Genomic DNA, 22,851 nt, shown 5'->3' on the forward strand with positions numbered 1-22,851 from the left:
TATAGGGGACTTTGCGGATAGCATTTGAAATGTAAATAAATACCTAATAAAAATTGGAAAAAAATAAAACAATGCTGGGAAGACATTATAGAATAAGAAAATAAAAGATTGAATCTTATAATTAACCCATATTTTCTGGCATTATTTAAACAAATCTTCTCAAATTTGCATATTTATTATTGTAAGAGATTCATAAATTTAATTAAATGAAAAATCAGAAATATCAGAGGAAGATAGTTTGCTTTCAAGACCCCTAAAAGATAGAAATGGTTTTATTTCCCAAAAGTCTCCCATTCTGGGCATATAAATCTCCCCTTCTGCCTCATCTCCAATGCTTATGCAGAATGAGCAAAGGTTCCTACTGTGTAGTATATCATAAAAAACAGGAATTGCTTCACTTGCCTTTAAAGTCCCTAAGTCTCCAGTACTGTATCATCTTCATTTCCAATCCTCCACTACATAATGGCCAGCACATCATAACCCTGGACACATACCATATAAACATCCCTATATTTTTAATTATCATGCAAATGTGACTGGTAAGAACTTTCTTTTCTCTTTCAAAACATGCATATCTCATGTGCCTTTCAGCCTGGCATAACTTCTCTACCTCAGCCACTCTTGCTGAGAATCTGCCTTCAATCCCAGGTCACTCCATCATAAAGAGGAAGTGGTAGCACCATTGCATCATGAATGCTCTCCTCCACCAAATGTGTCTCCTTTTAACAAGCTGTCTATTGATCCACACCTACTGCATCTCTTTCTAGGGCCTTCCCTTGAATGTGTGTGTCTATTGAGCCTGCATGAGAAGGGAAAAAACTACTCTTTGAATTGCTGACTTGAGTTTAACAAGATACAATTAAGTAAACTTTGTCTTGGTATTAGAATAGAATTTTCAATAATTTCTGAAATAGTCCTACACTTACTTCTGACATTTTGTATTATGTTTTTATGTAAAACAGCAGTCTTAACTCTAAAAATTATAAAATCAAAATATTGACCAAATCCAAACTATACTAGTATTAGTGCTCAATAAAGGATTAATTCTTAATATAAAAATAAAGAAGTGCATCCATCTTATCAGTATACATTTTGACTTTTACTTTTAATATTAAAATTAAATGATAAAACTGTTTCAAAGAAAAATTTTCTTATGATTTATTATCAGTAAATGTACAAGTTGTATACCTATTTTATATATCTATTATCCAGGGTTATATAAAAATTTGTCATGTTAAAATGAGTCATCGGTGAAAAGGGTAAGAAGCTCTGATTAACAACAAACAGTGTTTAGTATAATAAAATGTGAACCTGGTAACAGAGAAGCAAATGGTCATTTAGGAATGAAGTTGAGCTATCTTAGGGAGAACACAAAAGTGTACTAGCAACTTATTTATTTTATCAGAGCATAGTATATAACAAGGCTATCCTGAAAACACCTAATGTAGAACTAAATATAATAGGTGATTAGCAGATACAGTCTGTATTTCTCAAGTATGGTTTTAGAGATTGTTAGTTAAGGCTTAAAAGAGGAAAGAGATGCTATTTATGGCATATTTCATATAATGTGATCAATAGAGAGATGAGGACGCACACAATAATGTCAGGACTAGGACAAATGTTTTACATACCCGATTTCAGAGGATCTCTATAAACACTTAAGAGGTAAACATTATTACCAATATTTAATAAATGACCAAAGTGAGGCTTGGAAGTAATGGAGACTAGGTTTGAACCCAAGGTTCATGGACATAATTCATGAACATTCTGCTATTACAAATTTCATTTCTTCACTTAAAAAAACTAAAATTAGTTGGAGGTTACAAAAACTGCAAATGAATTCTTAAATGAGGTAAGCATTCTAGATAAGTGTCTTAGTCAGGGTTTCTATTCCTGCACAAACATCATGACCAAAAAGCAAGTTGGGGAGGAAAGGGTTTATTCGACTTACATTTCCATACTGCTGTTGATCACCAAAGGATGCAGGACTGGAACTCAAGCAGGTCAGAAAGCAGGANCTGATGCAGANGNCATGGAGGGATGNTCTTTACTGGCTTGCNTCCCCTGGCTTGCTCAGCNTGCTNTCTTATAGAANCCAAGACTACCAGCCCAGAGATGGTCCCACCCACAAGGGANCTCTCCCCCTTGATCACTAATTGAGAAAATGCCCCACAGCTGGATCTCATGGGGACATTTCCCCAACTGAAGCTCCTTTCTCTGTGATAACTCCAGTTGTGTCAAGTTGAGAACAAAGCTAGCCAGTACAATAAGTAAAATAGCTTACACTAAACTTTGATATGGAGAAATCCTACACATACTCAGTTCAGAGTATAGCCAATCTAGTACTTCATAATGAAGCAATCTGGGAAAGATGAATGGTGACAGCTCATCAGAGAATTTCATACATTTTTGAGAGCATGTTGAAAAGGATGACTTTATTTAAGATAAAAATAGAGTGTCAAAACTCAAATTGCTCTTGGCAGTGGAACATACATGAAACTTTGGCCTCTGATGTAATCAAAATAAACATGCAAATGTTGCCTAGCAACTGGGACAATACAAACAGCTGATGTATGATCTCAACACAAGACAGGAAAATCAGAGAGTGGGTGACTGTCTGATTATGAGTCCTATCACTGTACCATTCTATAAGCTTTTAAAAGTTCACATAAGTCATTAAGTCAAACTTAACTAGTAAGAACTTATATACTGTGATTCAATTTTTCTCATAATGGCAGGCAGTCCTGTGGTTACCATTGCTTTGAAAAGTTATACACTAATCTTGGTTATCATTCTCAAAGAAGAAACTACCTCTGCCATTGCAATTCAGGGATTATAGGCATGCATCATAATATCTGGCTCTGAACTGTGTTCTTAATAAAAATGTTAAAATGACAGAAATTATAACAAGGTTTTCTTAATCCAACCTGATTTTCTGATGACTGAAATTAAAATGGGCAATGAAATAAAATGGCACCAAGAAATTCAAAATATACACTGATAGCAAGTAAAGTCTTTATCAATACTGAAGATTCAGCATGACAGCAAAGAGAATAATATCTGTGGGACTTGACTCTGAGTCTGGACCGCATGAGTGCTGTGTGACCTTCAGCATAGTTCTAAACTGCTCTGTGCCTATTTAACATAGCAGCAAGCACCTTCCAGTTTATTACTATCTCACTTCAAGTGGAAATGCAGTGGGATAGAGTATATTTTCAAGTATGATACATTGAAATGCAACTGAAATTTAATTTAACATGAACAATACTGCCTATCTCTCAATCTGAGCAAAAGTTCTGTATTTCTTACATGGCAAGGGAATTTTTTTTACAGACTACTACTACTTCTATTATATAACAGTATTTAAACTACTATTAATATGTGCCACTATTATTATTTACTATTAATAAATTATTAATATTTTCTATATTAAAAGATGGCTAATATTTCTTTTTATGCTGCCTATATAAACAGTTTAAAGAAGACCAACTAAGCTAATATCTTCTGTCTTAGTTAGGGTCACTACTGCTACATGAACACCATGATGAAACACCATGATCAAAACCATCTTGAGGAGGGTAGATTTCATTTGACTTATTTATCCATGTCCCAGTACATTGAGGGAGGCAGAAACTGAAGCAGAGTCCACAGAGTGCCACTATCTGGCTTACTCCTCATGGTTGGCTTATTCTGCTCTTTAATAGAACACAGAACCACCAAGCAAGGGCCGGACCATACACAATGGGCTAGATCCACTCCCATCAATAACTAATATAAAAAATGCCCCAGAGGTTTGCCAATCTTATGGGGGCATCTTTGCAATTAAGGCTCCCTTCTTTCAAATGACTTTAGCTTGCATCTGATTCCAATTAGCAGATGTAAACTTCATTTACTAAACAAAACAAAACAAAAAACAAATAATATTAACTCAATAGGTACAATAATAAAAGTTTAAGTTGATTTCCAGTGCTGACTTAAATTTAGATACAAGTTCTGCTTAGTTATGCATATAATTTATAAATAAACTAAGTATAGGACTTTGTAAGATCTGTCAACAAACAATAACCAGAATCAAGGTGAATTTTGCTATCTGTGCCACATTTAAACTCTCTGAGACTCTGGTTCTTTATTTATAATTATGTCCAATATTTATATATAATATATGTAATATAGTACTAGGTTAGATATACTAATAAGTCTTAATATACCTTCCCCAAAATACTGAGAAGAATAAATGAAATGTTACGTGAATCCTTTAGTCTAGTAGCTGTTGAAACCTCCCCTGAGCACACTGGAAGATAATCAGCTCACAATGATGTCAGAAAGAGACCTGAGAGCAGGAATTGGGAACCCAGTCACTCAAGATGAAAGGAATCCTGCTGCAGGCCTTGTGTAAAGTTATTGGCATAAAACTAGGAAATATAAAGAACATATTAGCCATAAGCACATACTGAACACAATCTCAAAATTCCCTGCCCTGGGCAGTGGATGACCATGAATTTAAAAACACACTGTGACAAAGACAAAAGCTATACCTATGCCACTGAACATTCAGAAATCAAATCACTTTCTCCATGTGGCACAGGGACTTCAAGCACAAACATCTACATACATAAAGCCTGAATTATCACAGACAGGATATTTTAGGACTATCTGGCAGATAGTCCTAAACAACACAAGCAAAGGACTCCTGGAAAAAAATCTACCCTGAAGAACTTTCAAGGTAGATGTTCCAAATGCCATGTGAAAATAACACACTATTAGGGAAAGTCAACACTTGTGAAAGTTTTCACTTTTACAGTATTCTTTAAGAATTTAACACAACACAGTAATCTGAAGCAGACTTTATATTTTTCTAAGTTCAGAGACAAAGGAATGAAGATGCCGCACCACCATGCATAGATAAAAGTATGCAATACACATATCCGAACAGAGACATAAGGGACTGGAAGAGACAGTTGCAGACATTAATCTAACTACAGCAAAGAAAAAGAGATGGAGAATATTAAAGGGAAGTTATAGTTGTGGGCAGTATAAATTATGGCCACTAATTTCAGTTCCTTGTTGTAGGTTTAGCCCTCTGAACTGAGTATATCTTTGAATTGTGTCTTATTAAAAAGGTACACCTCTAAAAGATTATAGTATGTGGCTAATGATTGCTAGTCCTTGAACCTGAATCGGATAAAATGATTTTATTTGCTCTGCTCATGTGCAGCACAGAAAACGTACATGTAACTAAAAAATGGACTAATGATTCTATTTTCTGCAACTTTCCCTTGTCATGCTCTTAACATAGCTGATAACTAAGTACAACAAAAATTAGCTGCCATTTTCTCTGCAGAACAGTGTACTCTCATGCTTTCCCCAGTCACTCTTCAGGATATTCTTGAAGCTAGTTATTTAAATCACTTGTATGAAAAACTTCCCTCTATTACAAGTGTGTCTACATATTAAGGAAACTTGGTTCATTACATATACTGCCTTCTGTGTGACTCAGAACTCTAATTCTGACTAATGTTGTGCTGTGCTGTGAAGGCCAGATACTTACAGGTTGGATCTTTATAATCTCATTCTCATACTCATAGCAGTGGTCATCAAACTCTCAATAAGTATAAGAATTTATCTAGAGATTTAGATTTCTTAGTGACCTTAACTGTGTGGAAAGAGAGAGGGCTTGAAAATTTTCTCAAGAGAAAGTTTTACAAAATTTACCCCATGGGAATTTAATGCAGATAGTTTCTAGTCCACACTTCATGAAACACTGCCTTAATTGATTCTAAGAAGTTGAATAATGTGTGTCATGGTTAATTGGGACCCACATTCTCTTCAAACCTGTTCGCTAAAGCACAGATCATTGTGTCAAAGAAGACTTTATAGAACATAGCTATATCCATCACTCTCTTGATATCCACAAGAAAGTCCCCTATCAATGGTCCCTATAACATTCATATACAGTGACCATGGAGTGTACAAACCAGAGGCAAACTATATGCAATTAACTCTGTGAACTCAATAAAAGCAGATATTAATTATTTCCTAATATATGAATATCTCCTGCACCAAATAAACCTAAACATTAGATTTCTCAAAGACAGAATCTACCTATGTAGCCTTGGTTGGCTTAGAACTTGTATATAAGCAAGGATAGCCTTGAATCTACAGCAATCTTCCTCTATCTGCCTTATATGTGCTTGCTTGATAGAAGACAAAGGCTTCCTTAGTAGACTGTCAAACTTTCTAAACTCTAGTTCACTGGGGTCACCCATACTATATTTTATTTACTTTTTGTTTTTTTTTAAACTAGGTCTCACTATATAGCTCTAAATGTCTGGAAACTCACTGTGTAGACCACACTAGTTTGAATTCACAAAAGATCTGTCTCCCAAGTGTTTAAATTAAAGGCATGTACTGCCATAGCCAGGCTCAAAGCTATATATTTTTATTTTTTATGTTTTTAAAAGTATTGCAAGAACTGGAAAGATAAGAGCAGGTACCAAGGCACCATTCTCTTGAAAAGGACCTGAGTTCAGGTGTGTTCCCAGATATGACAGCATACAACTATTTGTAAATCCATCTGTGGCTTTCAAAACACACACACACACACACACACACACACATAGACACACAACTTAAAAAATCTAAATCTTAAAGAGTATTTCAAAGGGATTGGCAATAAAACATAACTACTATCAGTTCTAAATACTAAAAAGAATAGAACAAAATGTATATGAACCATTGTGTGAAAGGAACTAAGCAAAACCTTATGGAATTCTCTTTATCTAGCTAAAGGCACAAATCCTCAAGATGCTAGATGCCAAATATGAAGTCAGAAACTAAATTGAAACAAATGTATCATTAAAGGTAGGAAATGCATGATTCCTGGGCAACTGATTCTAACAGTTCATGAGCTTCCCTCTCCTTCTTTTACACCTTGCTGTGCTCAGTAAGGAAAACACACAGACATACACAGACACACACAGACACACACACACACATACAGAGAGAGAGAGAGAGAGAGAGAGAGAGAGAGAGAGAGAGAGAGAGAGAGAGAGATTCCTTCTTTAGCCTCTCACCCTAATGGCCATCTCACTTCCTTGTCAGTCTTTAATTCGAGTTTTCTAGTTTGAAGTGAATTTGTTAGCCTTTGCCACTTGATTTCAGCACTTTATGCCTCTTAGAACCCAAGTGGCACTGCTTACCACATCCCAGTGAAACTTAATATTCATTTCCGTTTCCAGAGTAACTGGAAAATCATTGCACAAAAGTCAAATTCATTCCCATAAGCAAAATACCAACTTTTTTATAAAAGACACATATATTCAGCGTCATGATCAGACTATTACATTTAACAATCAACAACATGGGTGAAAAAGATCTACAGTAAAACCTTTTGTTGGAATGCTTTACACTCTCCACAGAACAGAAACTAAAATAACCTGTTATACAATTAGTCACAAATACAGTCCTGGAGTTTTTGCCTACACACATGAGTATTGTCTAAACCATNTCTTCNTTGTAGCAGCTAGGCCCTGCCACCACTGTGCTTGGCTGANTTCACAAANCTGTTGTAACCTGTAGCTTCCCTGTCACTTCTCTGGCTCTCCTCTCCTGCTAAGCCTTGTTTCCTGGCTGTATGTAATTAGAACCTCCTGCCATTGCCATAGCTACTGCTGCTGCTGGAACCTCCATAGCCACCTTGGTTTCCCAGTTTAGCAAAGTACTGGCCTCCACCACCATAAGGGCCAGAGGTCCTGCCTCCAAAGTTCCCTCCCTTCGGTCCAAAATTTGAAGACTGATTGTTGTAATTGCCATAATCTTTGTAGATTCCACCACCTCCAAAATTGCTTCCATCATTGCCAAATCCATTATAGCCATCCCCACTGCCACCATATCCACCACCACCATGGTACCAAAGCTACCAAGACCACTGAAGTTCCCTCCTCAACCAAAATTGTCATTGCCACCAAAACCACCTCCACAACCACCACCAAAATTTCCAGAACCACTGCGACCTCTCTGGCTCCATGAAGCACTAGCCATCTCTTGCTTCGACAGAGCCTTTCTTGCTTCACAGTTGTGGCCATTGACAGTATGGTATTTCTGAACAACAAACTTATCCACAGAGTCATGGTCATCAAAGGTAACAAAAGCAAAGCCCCTCTTTTTCCCACTGCCTCTGTCACTCACAATTTCTATCACTTCAATCTTCCCATACTGCTCAAAATAATCTCGTAGGTGATGACCTTTATCACAGTTAAGTGAGCACTGGTCTCTGAGAATCTTCTCTTGACACACCTCTCTTAGGTTCCACAACTCTTCCATCCACCTTGTGTGGTTTTGCATTCACAGCAGCATCCACTTCTTCCACAGTGGCTTATGTGACAAACCCAAAGTTCCTGGATCTCTTGGTGTTGGGATCTCTCATTCCCACACAGTCGGTTAGTGTTCCCCATTGCTCTAAATGGCTCCCTCTTGTCGGTTGTTTCGCAGCTCAGCCCTCTGATGAAGAGCTTCTGCAGCTGTTCTGGCTCCTTGGGAGACTCTGACTTAGACATGATGGCAGGGTTATGAGAGCCTTCAGTGATGCTTCCTCAGCAGCGTCAAAGAGCAGAAAGCCAAATTACCAACTATTGGTCAGGGAAAACGTTTTCCACCTTTGAGTGGTGCATTCTATTCCTTATGGAACTACTCTGCAAGGCAAAAATTTCCTCTAGAAAAACATCTTGTCAGGCAGGAAGTTTCCAGAGTTGCTGAGTAAGCATCCCTCTCACTGGTAGGGTGGAGGAGCCTTATATAGCTGTCTCCTGTGAGGATCTGCCAGTGCCTGGCAATTATAGAAGTGGATGCTCACAGTCATCCATTGGACAGAGCACAGGGTCCCCAGTGAAGGAGCTAGAGAAAGGACCCAAGGAGCTGAAAGGGTCTGCAGCCCTATAGGAGGAACAACAATATGAATTAACCAGTACCCTCCAGAGCTCCATGGGACTAAACCACCAATCAAAAACACATGGTGGAACTTCTGGCTCTAGCTATATATGTAGCAGAGGATGACCTAGTCGGCTATCAATGGGAGGAGAAGCCCTTAGTCATGTGAAGGTTCTGTGCCCCAGTATAGGGGAATGCCNGAGGAAACTAGGAAAGTGATAGCATTTGAAATGTAAATAAAGAAAATATCTAATAAAAAAATAGTATTCGGTTATACTCAAAAAAAAAAAAAAAAGAAGAAGAAGAAAAGAAAAGAAAAACTTCGTGGTTCCCAAGTCTCATTGAATGTGGAGGGTGCATAAACTTTCTGCTTCATTTTCTCAGGAAGCACAGTGGGAATAATGAACTTCCCGATCATAGAGTATAAACAACTGGAGAATGGGGACCCTAACACTACAGAAGACATCCCTGATAAGACACCATGTTCTTGAAAGAGGTAAAGTTTCTATCAATGATGTTATCTTACCACAGTCTCAGGTTGTATTCAGGGAAACATAGCTAAAACGTGTTCCAACACTTGCCCCACCACACCCAGTATGTGTCAGGTACACAGAAAGGTCATACACAGTGAGCTCATTCTCTGAAACACAAGTCATGGACTCGAGGCTTGGTGGGGGCGTGGCAGCCACAAGCCTTCTGCGCAAGAGGACTGGGGGTAAGTGGGGGCATCTAAAGCTAAAGATCAGAAAGAGTTAAGCCAAATCATTAAACAGCTGCTGCTGTTTTTTCAACATGAGGTCCAGGGGACGAAAACTAACATTTTGTAATCCTTCATGTACAATCAACAGAGAACTTTTCAGCTAAAAGATCATTAAGAGTGCTATGGACAGGAAGGGTGGGGATTAATCTTCAAACTTAGAAAGAAATGCCAACTTCAGTCATAACAACGGTAACAGAATGTGTCCTCAGCTGGGGATTGGCTATGGGGTTGTAACCCACATATGGTCTGGGCCCGTGACAGGCAGGCGCGACTTTGGAGCAAAGCTACCCAAGTCAGTACTCACTCAGAGTATGATGACTGGCCTCAGATTGGTTTAGCGGACGACTGCATTCCGGGTCGAACTCAACCTCTGTTGTTTCTGTTCCCAGCCTAAACTGAACCCGCAGAGTGACGCACAAGACGCACAGGGCGGGGCACAGGGCGGAGCGAGGTCCTCTCGGGCTCCCGCCCTCCACAGGACGCCAGCCCTGAAACCGGAAACCTGAAACCTGAAACCTGCAGTGGTGCCTGGCCTGAGATCCCCTGATGCTCTCTACTGGTGCTTCTTAGTGGTGCTTGGTTTCTCTAGACTGGTTAACTTCCTCTGTATCCTGTAATACAGTACACACGCTGTGTACTGTAAGCAGCAAAGGATGTCACTTTTTGACTAACAAAATAACAGCAAGAAATAACCCCCTTCTCCAGTACACGCCCTAAATAACCCTTTAAAGCCATGAAGTTAATGAAAGATGGCAGTGGTAATGTCAGATTCTAAACATCTCTAAAACTGCATATTGGATTTTTTTTTTTTAAAAGAACAGTTTAACACAATACAAAGTGTACTCAATTATTTTCATTATTGAAAACTTCAAAGAATAAATTTGAAACCATCTAATATGTATGTAAATTCAGAAATTTATATTGCTATTCTAGGCTGACAATTAATTAAGGGAATGGCAATACTTTTTTAGAAGAAAGTCAAGTTATAGAGTGACTGATGCAGTTAGTTACCTTATTTTAAAGACATAATGCAAATCTACGTTCTCCTAGAGGCACAAACCAACTAGGATAACCACCCTGGCCCCTTGGCTTGGGGTTAGAGTTGAGGAAGTGCTGGTGACCAGTGTTTGACAAAGGAGACCTCAGACCCAGGCAATGACAGCTGAGCAAAGACTCAGCATGCATTCAGCCAACACAGAGGTGATAATTGGGGATCCTTAAAAGAGGAGAGTTCTCCCCTTAACTATTGTGTTCCCCAAGCCCCATAGTCAGCACAGTGGTACTATTTGCCTTACCACTCAAGGTGCCTCTCAGTGGATTATTTTTATTTTCCTTTTACTTGTGTCAAATAGAGTTTGTGATGTAAGACAACATCCAACTCCGATATTTTATAATCTCCCATAAAAATCTTGTTAGAATTCTTCTTAATGAAAATATAACTTAAATTTTATTTCTTCTTAACTGCTACAACTTAACTGCCTTTTCTTTGGAAAAGGGTAGGTACTTCAGATCTCCTAGTTTTCACTGACAATTACTTTTCTCCCGACAAAAATCACAGAGTTACTTAGTTGAGCCATACTCCAATAAGCCATTAAGTATTCATATTAAAAAATACTCTGAAGCCGGGTGGTGGTGGCGCACACCTTTAATCCCAGCACTCGGGAGACAGAGGCAGGTGGATTTCTTAGTTCGAGGCCTGGTCTACAAATTGAGTTCCAGGACAGCCAGGGCTACACAGAGAAACCCTGTCTCGAAAAAAAACAAAAAACAAAAAACAAAAAACAAACAAACAAACAAAAAATACTCTGGCTCTTTGCAATAGGCAGCTGTGAGTCCTTCAATGAAAGGGGTCCCCACGCTTCTGCACCCCAGATGAGTCAGAACAGTAACTATGGAGATAGGAATAAACTTTACAGCAATTCTTAGCTTACAGGCCAGGAAGAAAAGGACTCCCATTCTCAAAAATAGACAAGGATGTTACTTACTTACTGACTCCCTCACCAGCCACTGCAATAGTTGTCATTCTCTCTGAGTGTTGTCCTCGAACTGAGTGGGTTTTTCAGATCATATGGTGTTTTCACTACTTAGGGGTGCCTACTCAATACTTAAGTACTAGGCCTTGGTCCACCCCAGAGAACCAATCCTGTAGCCTCAAGACTGAGAATCTGCATTTTGATCAGGTTCTCCATTAATCTAAGGCAGAGATAGTTAAACACAGAACCACGGCAACACCAACAGCCAGGAGATTTTAGAAAGACAGGATATGAGCCTTATCCCAGACTTCCTGAATCAAAAACTTCATATCAATAATGCCCATAGATTCAGTATGTACATAAAAACATAAGAATTGCCAACTGGAGCATATTACCAAATGTTAGTTATTTGTATATTATTTACATAATATTTTAAAAGTTGCTACAAATATATCATGATTATTAATTTTATAATGTATTTCCCTTTAAACTGATAATTTAGCCTTGTGTTAAGCAAAAGTATTGATATGATGATGCCACTTATAGTACATGGTTATACAAATATAGTATATGATTATTAAAAATAAAAATGTTTCCTATTTACCACAGTCATCTCATAAACCAAAGATGACTCAAGGTGCCGGGTGTGGTGGTTTGAACAGGAATGGCCCAGTACATTCCACAGTCTATTGAAGAAAGAATGAGTCATGTTAGTTACAATGGCTAGGCAAATGTGCTACACTTGGAGAATTCAGAGAGAAGGCTGAGGTTAAGAGTGCTTTCTGTTCGTCCAGGACACCTGAGTTCAGTTCCTAGTAACCCACACCAGGCAATTTGCCATTGCTCAAAACAGTAGGTCCAACACCTTCTTTTGTCTTCTGAGGACTTCCACTCACATAGTATATACCTGCATCCAGGCACACACATTCACATAAATAAAAATAAATCTTTTTTTGTCATTGTTAAGATGAGCTTGGACATGAACAATGTAAGGAGGTCTCTTTCCGTAAGGTCAGAAATGCTACAAAAGGGGTTTGATGGTAGCAGTTTCTAGTATTAGGTTCTAAGGGAACTAAATGCTGAGATATGGTTGTAGAAGGATTTATCTGGAGATGTTCCATGTACTGTTGTGGAATATTCCAGGCAACAAAGCTTTAGTCTCCTGCTGAATTCTTGTGAGTTATCTATGAGCTATTTACTGTCTTTCTTAGGGTTTTACTGCTGTGAACAGACACCATGACTAAAGCAACTCTTATAAGGACAACATTTAACTGGGCTGGCTTACTTACAGGTTCAGAGGTTCAGTCCATTATCATCAAGGCAGGAGCATGGCAGTGTCTAGGCAGGCATGGTCAGGAGGAGCTGAGAGTTCTACTTTTTTTTTTTTTTTTTTTTTTTTTTTCTGAAAACCCGTAGGAGAGAACTGGCTTCCAGGCAGCTAGGACAAAGAATTAAAGTCCATGCCCACAGTGACACACCTTCTCTCACATTACCATCCCTTCTAATAGTGCCACCCCCTGGGCCAAGCATGTACAAACCATCACACCCTCCCTGAAGAAATTCATTTGTATCTTAAACTATCCAAGGTGGATTCTAATCAGAAATAACTTTGACTACTATATCCTAATAGCAATGTCTTCTATAGAGATATTCCATACAAACTATTTTGAAAGTCAAAACAGTTGTCAGAATTCTTACAGAACTAAAAGTGATGACAAAGTACGTATCACAGCCATTCTCATACTGACTTAATCAGAGTTTATAAATGACTGCAATTTTATTGGTGCTCACTATTAATTTATTAAAAACTGAAATTTAAGTATGCCACAATTTGTAGTAACTATTTTTAATTAGATATATCTAAATTACATAAGAGTTGTAGATCCTTTAAGACTAATTACATAGCAGACAGAATATTGCTTATGAACATAATCACTCACTTTGTTAGGACAAATTCAGTGTTGGAGTAAGCAAAAACATTCTATAAACACGTATTTGGCAGAAAATCTAATACATATTTGTTTCTGAATGCAGACTTTATAGTTTTATCAATAATTATGCAATTAGTAGTTGTTTTAACTGCCAGGTTGAATGTATCCAGAAACAAGCAAACATGGATTAAACTTCATAGCTTGCTGTATCTACCATTTGATCATGACTTCTCTGTTTCAGGATAATATTTGCTTTCTTATTTGCATTATGGCAATTGTGTAGTAAAAGGCTTCACTTATCACATGCCCAAACCTCCAGCTTTTCTCATGGAGGCCAGAGATGATATTATTGATGCTATAGCCCTTTCAATAAGGTATCAAAAGAAAGAAGCAATTGTCTATGTGGCAGTTTGAATGATAAATTAGGTTTTGGAAAAAGTATATCACTGATGGCAGGCTTTGAAAATGTAAAGCCTCAAACCATGTTCTCCTCACTCTTTCTACTTGATGTTGAAGATGTATTCTCTCATCCTCCTGCTCCTCTGCCATGCTTGCCAGTTGCTAGTTCATATCTCCACCACAATGGACTCTTATCAATCTGTGATTGTAAGTCCAAATACATTCCTCCTTTTTTGAGTTAACTTAGTCATCATATCTGATCCCAGCAATAGAAAGCTAACTAATTCAACTTGGAGTTTTCTTCTTAAAACCTCCTAATAATTAAGGATGTGAGAAAGGTTAAAAAGAAAAAGTAAACCCTGTAAAATTTAGTATTCTGGAAAACAGTAAGAGAAAGTAGCTCAGAAAAGCATCAAAGGGAAGCGAAGTAAGTCGTAATATTAGAGGGCTAAAGGGTACTTTACAAAAGCCAAGGAAAGATTTCCAAGTTTGCCCCAAAACACTAAAAAAACAGACACAGTTAAATTCTTCCACTTTCCACCTCACCTCTGTGCCTCAGTTTCTAAAGATAACAGCTTTAGTGACCACCTCACCTCAGAAAGATGGGCTAGCAGTTTCACTTGTGGAAAAGAAAAAAATGGAAAAGGCCACTCAGGTCATTTATCTGTTCTAGAAAAACAATAGGTATTGTCTCCCACACACTAGGACACTGAACATCCAATATTTTCAGTTAATAGTAATTTTGGAACGTACAAATTTCTTCACTAAATATCACTTCGTGCATGGGCTAGGTAATGAAGTAGATCATATTTTAAAGTCATAATTTAAATGTAAGATAAATACAGGCTCCAATTACATAAAAGTTGAGACAACTTGGAAAATCTTCTCTAGTCCCTAAACAACAAACACCAAAGACTGACAAAGGTAACCAGAGTGATCAGGCTTCCAGCAGTTGGCAAATGTCCAGCTTAGGGTGCTTCATACATTTTATTTCATTTTTAGATTTGCAACAAATATTGCAACAGAGATCATATTCACATACTGCTGATCAGGTTATACTAAGGAAATACATGGCAAAAGAGAAATCCAACCTTTGGAATGTTTGACTAAGGAAGCAGTACTTCTTCAGTGTCCATCAGTGCTGTAGGGTCCCCAACATTAGCAATAAAGGCTAAAACAATGCAGCTCTCAAATGCCAAACAGCCCTGTATTTAAGTCTTTCAATGTTCTTTGTCATTTTTACTGGCTGACAGAAGAGAGATTTAAAAAGGTCTATAGATACACTCAAAATGGTAAGTGTGGGAGATACTAGCCTAATACTACAAGTGCAACATCTTTTTACTGACTCTTTATTAAGTACCTCAAAGATTTTGGAGAAGCTAAAATGTCAATCATCCATTAAATAAATGACATAAATTAAAACATCAACAGACTTTATGTGATATCATCAGTTTTAAAGAAAAGATGATTAAATTAAATGCTGTGTAGGGAATTATGAAATAGTATAAAGTTTCATATAATCTTGCACATAACTGATCACAGTTCAGGTCACAGAATTGCAATAGGCTCAATAGAAAAATTATATGCATTCAAAATTACTGGATACAGTGATCATTTCCTGACTTGAATGTTTCAATAATTCCTTTATAATTTGCAAAACTCAGAGGTACTAATATGACAAGAAAAGACTCAGAGTTTACAGAACCTATAATTGTCAAAGACTATTCAGGAAAACTAGGTCAGTTCGACTTCCATCTTACAGGTATGGGGAGCTCATTAAAGTTATTTGACCTCTCTAAGCCATTGTTTCCTAAGTAATAGAGGAATAAATAAATTAAGGTTATGAAGGGATCTTATCAGATAATTATATACAACACTTAACAGAGAACCTGGTGTGGTGAATGATCATGAGAGAGATTTGAATCATTTTCTAAATGATTTCTTGCTTCTTGGTTATGACGTTTGTGCAGAAATAAAAACCCTGACTAAGACAAATTGGTACCAGCATAGTGGAGTATTCCTGTGGGATATTCTGTAGGAGCTTGGAAGATAATGATAAGAACAGCGCAGAAGATGGAGGTCTGGCTTGTGAAATTTCAGAGGGAAGATTAAAGACTCTTATCAGGCTGTTCCTATTTTGATTGTGAAGATCCTGTGGATTTGGTTAGTTGGGGCTGAAGAATCAGCTGTGATTAACAAATACCAGAACTACTGAAGTGAAACTTTTGCATTGATGCTGGTTAGCTGGAACTAAGAAATTAGTGGTTATTAAGAAGAGACCAGCATCATTGAGGAGAAATATTCTGGGAAGTGTTTTCTGAGAGTACAGAGGCTGTGTTCCAGAGGTAGCCAAGGTTGTACCTTTTACTGTGGCTGGACTTGGTAATGAGTAAGAGTCATCCAGGTGGTACTGGTTTTGAAGGCATGAACGGGTCACACAGAGCAGCTGAGGCTCAGCACTGTGAGGGGCCACAGAAGGCCATTGGTGAAGGTGCAGCCTTCAAGTTGCAATTGATGACCCAGTACTTGAAGGGGTCATGCAAAGGAGCTGAGGCTTGGCGCCATGAAGAGAGCCTATGAGAGGCTATAGGTGAAGCCTAGTTGCAGTGGAAGACAACAGTGTTTTGGAGATGCCAGTACCATGAGATGACCAAGAACAGCAGCAGCAGTGGAGTACAGGCAACTGGAGCCTAGAAGACAAGATGTGTGCTACAAAGGGCAGAGCTGGAGAAGCAGTCCATGCACTTGGAGGAGCCCAGAAGATCGTAAGTGGATCCTAGACACCAGACAGCTTGATTTTGATTATGATTTTGATTTTGATTTTGATTGTGACTGCCCTGATATTGTTCCCTCTTGAAGGATAAAAATATTTTACTGGAGCCCACAGTTAAGAGACATTGAATTGTAAAAAGACTCTGAATTTCAAAAGCTACTGGATGTTTAAAAGGTATTGAATTTTAATACATAAGAATTTTTACAGACTGTGGGACTTTTAAAGTTATTTAGATCTTGGGGATGAATAAAAAAGTAAGGGTTGAGGCTTATTTGTAATGTGTTTGTGTGTCAAGTTGAGAAGGGATCAATTTTACTGGCTGGTTTTGTGTGTCAACTTGACCCAGCTGGAGTTAGCACAGACAAAGGAGCCTCCCTTGAGGAAGTTCCTCCATGAGATGAAACTGTAAAGCATTTTCTTAATTAGTGATCAGGGGAGGGTGGTGCCATTCCTGGGCTGGTGGTCTTGAGTTCTATTAGAAAGCAAGTTGAGCAAGCCAGGGGAAGCAAGCTACTAAGTAACATCCCTCCATGTCCTCTATGTCATCTCCTGCTTCCTGACCTACTTGAGTTCCAGTCCTGACTTCCTCCAGTGATGAACAGCAATGTGGAAATGTAAGTTGAATAAACACTTTGCTCCCCCAACTTGCTTCTTGCTTATGATGTTTGTGAGGGAATAGAAACCCTGACTAAGACACAAAAATAGTATGGTATCCAATAATTTTTTGTGAGTTTTCCCATTTCAATCAGCTATCAAAGCAAATAAACAAGCAACTATGTAGCTGTTTAAATGATAAATGCCTCTTGTGGTCTCCAAGACTTAAATCAATTGTTGGTGCTGTTTACAGTTTTAGAGAAAGTATGCCCCTGAAGGCTGAGTCCTTAATTGTATGTGTGCTTGCTGCTTTCCCTCTGTGCCCAACCCACAGATACCTTCCTTGTAGAGCAATGAGGATAAAAGGCTTTCTTAGATTCTTAACTGACTGACCTTGGTGGTAGTGGCAGCTTCACCAACATATGGTACGGAAGGCTGGCTGCTCCCCAAACGTGCTGCTTTTTTCTTAGAAACAAAAAATACTAATTCCAGTGGAAGAGCACGTCATAACATTGTGCAAATTGTTATACTACTACAAACCCTTTATCAAACAGCAGTCAAATAAATGCACTACACACACATGGATTATCATACTACCACACACAATTTATCAAATAAGAGTCAGGTTAATACACTAAACATACACATTCACACAAAGTAAAATAACACTTGTAATTTTCATAATGTTGCCTGAAGAGTAGCATAAAAATAATATATAAATATTGAAAAGCAAGTTTCACCTGAGCAGTCATCATTTTGAAGCATTAAGCCCTTGAAAAATGTCACTCCCTCTGCAGTGGCTGCCTCCTTTCTTGTGGTTCAATAGAGTACATGTAATGAGTGACACAACCTCTACTGAGATAATTTAGCAATAGATCTCAAAGACATAATTATACTAAGAAAATGTTGTCTTAGATAAATAAAAGCAAGTACCTTTTTATTCAAATGTGAACTACTATGACATCAAAAAATTTGAAAACTGTATATGCAGTTCTTGGGAATATTGAGTACTTATAATGTTCCAGGCAATGACTCTACAAAAAGAAAAGAATTGTACTCTTCCAATAATAAAATCTAGGAAAAGATTATTGTGAGTGTGTATTGTGTTTTAAGGACCAAATGCAAAAGCTTTAAATCTTAACATCAGCTGACAAATCTGTTATTATAGTTATCTCCGTTTTAGAGCTGAAGAGGCTGAGGTACAAGGTGAATAACTTATCTGTGGTCATACCTACTAAATGCAGGATGTTAGCTTTAAACTATCTCCTCTATGCTCCCATAAAACAGAGTTATATTATGACATATGACAGGATAAAATAACATGTTATTAAAACTATATCCTAAAATTAAAACATATTGTATTTCACACTAAGAATAGTCAGATTATGAAAAAAGTATCTATCTATGTGTTCATTATTGCTGACCTTTAGATAGGGATATTTTCCAAGGCCCACATAACATCCTTGTTCAGGTTAAACAAGGGACCTATTAACAGAGCTATATTTTCAGTTTAAAAGATTTGAGAAGAATATTTCTTTGACTTTTTCTAGGTTCTTATAAGACTACTTTATTTGTGAAAAAGAAAATAAAGGAGGTAAGAAGGAAAAATAAAGTGCACAGTTGCTGTCTTAGAATGGCCTTAATATCTGGTATCCTTTGAATATCTGTGTTACACTGCAACAGCATGTATATTCTACACCTCACAATGTAAATACAAAGACGGTTCTCCATAGACTTTGATATTGTGGTTGTCACCATTCTGTAGCTTCTTTCTTTACCTCCTCCTTCTTCTTTTTCTTCACTATACTCTTTCACTCAAAGTCATATAGCATCATGGACCCCTATAGTGAAGCCAGAACCCTTCTTCCTTGCAGATGGGAAGTGAAGGAGGGAAGCTGAATCAGAGTACAGGGACAAATGGCTTATGCTCTAACTCCACAAAAACTGAGAAAATTGAATATTCATGGGCTGCCAAGACACTGATTAGAAGATATAACATATAACAATCTACATATGGGCAGTAAACATTGTATTGTTTAACAAGATAATTTGGTTTTGCTTAATTTTTAACACTGAGAAGAATTCAGATTAATACTATTTAACTTCTTTAAAATGCCTGCTATAAAAGTTTGAATTGAAATATTCTTTGCCTTTGGGATAAACATTGTCATGGGAAGCAGAAAATTCAGTGTTTATGTCTGTGTTCTCACAAGATGACATCTAGGTATCCACTAGTTGACCACTCTCAGAGTACTTCAGGAAGGTAACTATGGTGGAGTTATCTTTAGAAAATGTCATCTAGGAAACATTGAGGAGACCCCTGGCATTGTTCTCAGAATAAATATATAATCTCTTCCAACACACTCTCACTACAATCAACAAAGGGAAGAAAACACTGATATAAGTGTGTTAGGAACAAAGATATATGAATAATACAGCATTTATGTATATCTTGACAATAATAAAAGGCTAAAACAAGACAAAATAAAACATAGCATGATTCTCCATACCGTGTTTTGAGACTATGTGTCTTGTGTCCCAGTCAGAAGCCATCTAGTAATGGCTAAAGGCATGCAGTTGAATTATCTGGAGATGGCCCACTGTTTTGTATGTCTATAAGGGTAAACTCTGAATTTCAATGCCTTCAGAGATTTCATCCAAGGATTCCTTCTCACTGCTGATATGAATTTCCTGTCACTATTACATAGCCTAATGATTCTTGGGCATCACCCCACCCTATTGAGCAAACTTCCTGCTGATGAACATAAATATGGACATTCATGAATTAATGTTGTTTCGATAAGCTAATGACTTTATATAATTCCTGACTTGATTCAAATATTTTTAGGAATAAAGTTTTAGGAAATGGTTTTAGTTGTTTTGCCAGAAAGATGTAATAAGGAGATGCCCACTCCTCATAGAATAGCAAGTAAAGGCTGAATAATAAGAAATACAATGAGCTTTCACTATTACAATAAAAAGAGAAATAGGCCTGGGACAAATTTGCAATCAAAGAAAAAATATTCATTCTAAGTCAGGTCCAAGAATGAAGCCACAGATGTGTACCACAATAAAGCAAGGCCATGTAAAGCTGATGCTTTAAACTCATCATTAGCTTATAGAAACATTCTTCTCTAACTCCACTTTTGTGTAACATTGTATCTATGAGGAAATTTTCTAAAGAACTTTTGTCTAAGAAGGAAAAAGGACTCTCCTGAAGACACCATATCCTGAGCCATCCAGAAGATCTACTTCACTCAGAGCAATTGTTAAGAACAGCCCCCCCCCCCCGCAAGTCCAAGAGCTGCCACAGGGAGCCCAATGACCCATCACCTCTCAAACCGCTGCCCCGAAGAATACCACTCCCTTTCTGCTATGGCAGACTGCTAGCCAGTCTGCTCCCCTTGAAGACACCATATCCTGAGGCATCCCAGGAGATCTGCTGCACAAAATGCACTATGCAGCTTTGCTTGAAGGCAGCCCAGGAGCTCCTCTGTACACAGGGAAACTCTAATGAAACAAGTGAAAGACCTGTATGACAGTAACTTCAAGTCTCATAGGAAAGAAATTCAAGAAGATCTCAGAAAATGGAGAGATCTCCAATGATCATGGATTGGCAGAATTAACATAGTAAAAATTTCCATCCTGCCAAAGGCAATCTATAGATTCAATGCAATCTTCATCAAAATCCCAACACAATTCTTCAAAGATATGGAAATCAATTCTCAAATTCATCTGGAAAGGCAAACAACCCAGAATATCCAAAACAATTCTTAACAATAAAAAATCAGCTGGGGGAATCCCAATCCCTGACCTCCAGCTTTACTACAGAGCAATAGTGATAAAAACTGCATGGTACATAGACAGACACTTTGATCAATAAAATAGAATTGAAGACCCAGAAATAAAACCACGCACTTACAGACACTTGATCTTTGATAAAGACACCAAAAATATACAATGGAAAAAAGAAAGCATATTCAATAAATGGTGCTGGTCTAGCTGGTTTCCTGTCTCACTTTGGAACTACAATTAAGTAATTGAATGAATCTCAGAAGAGACTTTGTACTTAACATTGTTGAGACTGCTATAGATTATGGGAACTTTGGAAGTTGGACTAAATGTATTTTGCGTTATGCTATATTTAGGTATGGCCCCCATAGACTCATATATTTGAATAAGCCTACGGGGGCAGGGGCAGAGAGTGGAATGTGATGGTTTGTATATGCTCAGCCCAAGGAGTGGCAGGATTAGAAGGTGTGATCCTGTTGGAGAAAGTGTGTCACTGTGAGTGTGGGTTATAGGCTCTCCTTCTAGCTTCCTGGAAGTCAGTATTCTGCTAACAGTCTTCAGATGAAGATGTAGAACTCTCAACTCCTCCTGCACCATGCCTGGTGGATGCTGTCATGTTCCTGCCTTGATGATAATGGACTGAACCTCTTAACCTGTAAGCCAACCCCAATTAAATGTTGTTTTTATAAGAAAAAAAAATGGTGCTGGTCTAACTGGCTGTCTGTATGTAGAGAAAAGAAAATAGACCCATATGTGTCACGTTGCAAAAGGGTGAAGTCTAACATCTTGGCCTTGGAACACGGACATCAACATAAAACCAGATACACTGAATGTAATGGAAGAGAAAGTGGGAAAGAGCCTTAAACTCATTGCCACAGGGGGAATTTTCCTAAGCAGAACTCCAATGGCTCATGCTCTAAGATCAAGAATTGATAAATGAGATCTCATGAAACCGGAAAGCTTCTGTAAGACAAAGGACATAGTCAATAGGATAAATTGGCAAGCTACAGACTGGGAAACAATTCTCACTAACCCCACATCTGATAGAGGGCTAATATCCAAAATATATAAAGAACTCAAGAAACCGCCAAAAACCAAACAACTCAAACAAAAAATGGAGTATAGAACAAAACTGAGAATTCATAACAGAGGAATCTTGAATGGCTGAGAAGCACCTAAAGAAATGTTCAAAGTCCTTAGTGATCAGAGAAATGCAAATCAAAAGGACCCTGAGACCCAACCTTACAACAATCAGAATGGCTAAGATCAAAACCTCAGGTGACAACACAGGTTATCCAGGATGTGGAGAAAGAGGAACACTTCTCTATTGCTGGTGGGAAGTCAATCTGGAGGTTTCTCAGAAAATTGGATATAGATCTACATGAAGACCCAGCAATACCACTCTTGGAAATATACGCAAAAGATGCCCAACCATGACACAGGGTTCCACTATGTTCATAGTGGCCTTGCATGTGACAGAAGCTGAAGACAATCCAGATGTCCCATGACAGAAGAATAGATACAGAAAATGTGGTTCATTTACACAATGGAATACTACTCAGCTATTAAGAACAAGAACATCCTGAGTTTTGCAGGCAAATGAACGGAAGTGGAAAATATCATCTTGAGTGAGGTAACTCAGACCCAAAAGGGCATGCATGTTATGTACTCACTAATAAATGGATATTAGCCAAAAAAAAAAAA

The 22,851-nt window shown here is 37.8% G+C and overlaps 1 protein-coding gene and 1 pseudogene across 5 annotated transcripts in view; both read right to left on the minus strand.

Annotated features, from left to right (window-relative positions):
• Cast (calpastatin) overlaps positions 1-22,851 on the minus strand; it is a 113,574-nt gene that overhangs the window by 68,940 nt on the left and 21,783 nt on the right. Inside the window, exon 1 of one of the 5 annotated variants that reach the window (XM_021208170.2) lies at positions 9,990-10,085. The exons of the other annotated variants lie outside the window; for them this stretch is intronic. The gene's annotated coding sequence lies outside the window, so the exon portion shown is untranslated. Of the gene's footprint in view, positions 1-9,989; positions 10,086-22,851 lie in introns of those variants that run through there. 5 annotated transcript variants of the gene reach the window in all.
• LOC110328745 lies at positions 7,547-8,555 on the minus strand (annotated as a pseudogene).

This window comes from Mus pahari, chromosome 11 (genome assembly GCF_900095145.1).
Source record: "Mus pahari chromosome 11, PAHARI_EIJ_v1.1, whole genome shotgun sequence".
Taxonomy (NCBI): Eukaryota; Metazoa; Chordata; class Mammalia; order Rodentia; family Muridae; genus Mus; species Mus pahari.